This window comes from Haemorhous mexicanus, chromosome Z (assembly GCF_027477595.1).
Source record: "Haemorhous mexicanus isolate bHaeMex1 chromosome Z, bHaeMex1.pri, whole genome shotgun sequence".
Classification (NCBI taxonomy): Eukaryota; Metazoa; Chordata; class Aves; order Passeriformes; family Fringillidae; genus Haemorhous; species Haemorhous mexicanus.
The window spans coordinates 1,500,095-1,504,858 of NC_082381.1; positions in this window are offsets into that span (position 1 = coordinate 1,500,095).

Consider the following 4,764-nt stretch of genomic DNA (forward strand, 5'->3'; position numbering starts at 1 on the left):
GAGAGATAATGAGGGCTTTGTTTTATTTGTCAGCCTGTGAAACATCCAGGTATTAAAATTCTTAGAGAGATGCCTCTGCCTGAATGAAAGTGCAAATGAGACCATATGCTGAAGTCAACAGGGTTTATATTTAGTAATAAATGTGAGGTAAGAGAGGGAGACTTAGAAAGAAAAAGAGAGGGCAGGGGGAGAGAAGCAGAGTGACCAAGTAAGTCACCACTATGTGGATCCTGATGGTGTCAGTTCCTATCCTCTGGGGTGGGGAAAGCCCAAGAAACACAGAGTTCACCAGGTTTATGTCTGTTCACAGTCAGGTGAAAAAGTCCAGGTACCTCCTGTGGGGCAGGGAGTTTTACACTAGATGATGTTAATGCTTTGGGTCTTGGGACACCTCAGATGGTTTATGACATCTTCAAAGATGTTACAGCTGCCTATTGCATCAGCAAAGTTGAGTCAATTATGGCTCATTACCAGGGATGAATATCTTCAGGCTATCTGGAAAAACACCATTTGTCATGGAATAGAATGGATCTGTTCAGTGTGAAGCACTCCTACCTCCACTGCTTTGCTGGACACAGGAAGAAACACACATTTATACTATGTGTTGAGAGTAATGTGAAAGCAGCCTTCTGTGTTGCAATGCTGCTCCATATTGAAAGGAACAGCAGCTCAGATATCCCAGTTCAACACAGTACTGGAAACAGAATCTCTAGGAAAAAAGCCTTAAAATATACTGGCAAAAGCTTTTAATGCCCCAAACTTAGCTAACAGAGACTAGTCATTAGTTCAAGTGGTTCAACTATAAGTAAATTGAAAACAGAATCAGAGTTACTGTCTGTGCTTTTGGTTCACACTGTGGTAAATAATGGGTTTGTATACAGTCATCAAATGACTGAAGAAGTTTAAACAGAAATTCTTTTATTTGTCTTCTGTGATGTGTGCTGGTTCCTTCCACAAAAGAGATACCCTTTTCTTTTAAATGTAATGAAATAATACATCATATTGATATACTTTTATCTTACTTTCCAAAGCACTATTGCTCATAGGAAAACTGTGGACACATAATTTTGATTACTAGATTCAATACTAATTGCATTTTTTTAATCTTTTGACTGTTTACACTTTTACTAGCTTCACTCACAAATGCTCTCAGGAGATTTTTGGTGGCAAATGTCTTGGTAAGGGGTCTTAAGGTTAAACACCTCTAAAAGTGTTGAAAGGAAAGGACATTTCTATTGCACTCACTGAATGTTGTCAAATTAAAAGAAAATTAGTTATCCTATTTCCGACAAAGATTTTTAAATTATTGATTCAGTTCACTAGTGTGCAAGAGGTATGATACCTCTGCTTTGCTAGAGTTTGGAGAAGGTGAATGTTTTAGGACAGCTAGATATCCTTTAGCATGCAGCTTTGAAGGTTAGGAGTGAGGACTTTGAATCCTGATTTGTGAACAGCCACAGCTTCTCAGCATATTGTTTCAGTGAAATCACAGGACTGCTGAATTTTCCCTTCATAATAAAAATTTTGTTACAGTTCTGACTAACCTGCACAGAACAAGTCACTCTGAGACACTGGAACAATCACTGTTCTCAGAGAGAAGAGAGGATTTCATTAATAATCCAGATGGAAGCAAGACAATGAGGTAGTAATTGCCAAGGCAATAGGTATTTGTGTGATAACATCTGAAAATCTTGAAATAAAGATGAAAGCAGTGCTTATTCTGCAAAGTTGACAAGAAATAGCTAAATATATATACAGATGTCAAATTATCTGTTTGCCTAGAATGATCAGAGTCAGCATCCCTAAAATACAGTGTTTAAACTTGGTGGTGTTGTCATTTCCTAATAGGCCTCTCAATTATCCACAGAAATGTATTTTGATTTAGTTTTTGGACATAAAATATAAATTTCTTCAGGCATTTTTTTGCCAAACAACGTTTGGCTGTTATAATGTTCTGTACTTGACAAACGTACATGGGTAGCTGCAATCAGACAGTTACTTAAGCACACATCTTTGCTTTCACAGAGGAGGTGGTGATCTCTTTTTATATGGCATGAGTTTAAAAAGCACACACAACCTATTACTACTGACTTTCTAGGATGTCATTTGATGACCTTCCTTTTGATGTAACCATGCTCCTGAATGCCCTGCTGCAAGAAAAATTGGGAGGGGGGTGGAAATTACAAGCCTAGTATAAATGACTGACCTAACTTCTAAGCCAACAGTAAATTTTTATTGGTAGAGGAATACCAAGCATGTAATTGCTAGAACTTTATAGTGTTACATGCTGTCACAAAGCAGCAAAGAATATACTAAATCTCGTCTGTTTCAATCACTGAGTCATCCAGAGGAACCACACAAAGCTGATCAACTACTACTGCAATTTTAGTGATGCTGTCTTTATAACTGAATGCATTTTTGAATGCCAAAATACAAAAAAACCACCAGGATAGAGGATGCAATTTTTAAAGCCCTCTGATAAGGCTGCTTTTACTAGTCTGAGGAAACTCCAGATTAATTCAGCATTTGCTCAAATCTGCTATTGATTAATTAGTGGAACTGGAAACGTTACATTACGCTTTATTAGGACTGAGTTGAATCTACTGATCATGGAAATGCTCTCTTAAGCTCTGTAATGCAGTTATTGTTGTGGGGATTTTGAAGGCAAATCACAGCAATCATTTCTAAATCACTGGCAGTGTCCAATCTGTTTACTTTCATACACCCAAAATCCCAGGTATTCATATTAAATATGGATGTTGTGCACCAAAACTTTCTACAGATATCTGAACACCAGCACAAAGCTACACTGGAGTTGCCATAGGTTATTCCAAATGTTTATGGAGAAAGCCATGAGGAGCAGCAGGAAAATGTCATTTGAGGCATCCAAGAGCAATGCAAACAGGACCAGGGCACCTCTCTGGCCAACTGAATTGAGCCCTTACAGGCAGAATGTGCAGGGGAAGGGCTTGCCAAGATCATAGCATACTTTTAATGCACATCTGTTGGGGGAGGTAATATTTTTATTAGGCTGTCCACTATAATTAGAATAGAAACCTTCTGGGATCAGTCCCTTGATCGGAATTGACTGAAACTCTTATGTCTCCTACAAATTTCACTTTTCTCCTATATGCAGACCATTAAAACCACAATCAAACCTCTGCAGGCATAGGAAGGTAAACAGACATTTTTCAGAAACAGAAGCATGACCTTTGACACCAACATTACAGCTACAGCTGCACCAGAACAAGTCAGAGTTTGTCCTCCAAAAGCAATCTGCAATCCAAAGGAATTTTTCAAGATGTACTGGGTACAAGGATGGGAAGTGAGATTAACAATAAAGGAGTAAGAAGGAAGAGAAGTAGAAAAATTGTTTAGCCAGATATTGATTATCTGAATACAAATGCTAGACTGTTTTTAGGATGTTGATCACACTTCATGAGACAGTTTCTGTTACAAAGATGTTGCCTGAAGTGCATGGTAAATTATGATTGAATGCATCTATGATACAACATGATCCAGGAGGCTGCATTTGCATGGGTTTACAACTAATTGAACACCTCTAAGTATGTAATTTTTCTGGGACTGACAACTATAATTATTAAATGTTATTTTGTGTAATGTATTTCACCATTGTGAAATGTGTTTCTAGAAAACCTTTATTCATCCACCTACCTTCAAGAACCTGCAATGTGAAAAATGCATAAAATAGTTCATTCTTGTAGGAGGAGATTGTTGTGGGCCTGCACACACTAAAATATGAAATGACACTTAACCAGCACAATAGTGTAGTAAGTTATGCCCCGCAAGACTTTTATATAACTGTGTCTCAAAATAACGTGTGTCAATGCAGCACTCCATTTATTTCATAATGCTACTAAACTCTTCAGCTTCATCATATCTGAAATATAAGTGTTAATATATGAAGTCCCCATTACACTTGTCTGAAATTTTTTCAAATTGATGTGAAATCTTGGAATGAGCCTTAAATACCTGGGGCTTGAAAATCGAAAAAAGCTAAGCTGCACTTGCATCATCTCATAACCCAAACTCGCTTACCTGTGCTGTGCTGCTGTCACGTGTGAAGGGAGATTTGCTCAAACCCTCAGTGTGTGATCAGCTGTCAGTGCCCCAGGAAAGCCTCGGCCCTCGTGCCTGACCAGTCTGTCAGCATCCTGCTGTGGGGACCCCTCACTGAGCAGCTCAGGGGGCAGGGGGTGGGTCAGGGTCCCCCCCCCCCCCGCATCTCCACATCTGTACCCACTGCTGGCTGTGGAACCTCTGGCTCAGTGAGGGGTGGTGGTACCCTGAGGGCAGATATCTCAGGGCAGCAGGTGAGACAGCCTTGGGATGGGCACCTGAGTCAGTGGCCTCCCCCAGAGCTGCTGCTGATTCCAGAGCAGGACATCTCCCTTTCTCTCTTCTGGTTTTAAGCTGCTGGGAGCATTTTCAGCTGGAGAGGACACTGAGTTCCCTCTTCTCAAGAGGTTTGACAGAGCCTGGCTGTGTGTCTCCACCCCACTCTGCATTTAGGTGCCATAGATTGTGTCCTGTCTGGGAGGTTGGGTGTGCTGACTGCCTCCCACCCGGGAGCAGAAAGCATATCTTCCCCTGTAATTTCTGTACTGTTTTCTTTATAGTTTCAGTCACTTTCCCACAGCTGTGAAAAACATTTAAACACAACTGGCTTTAAGCGTAAACACTGCATTAAGCCTACTGAGTATTAGTGTGCTTACTAATAAACACGTGCCTAACAGTTTGCAA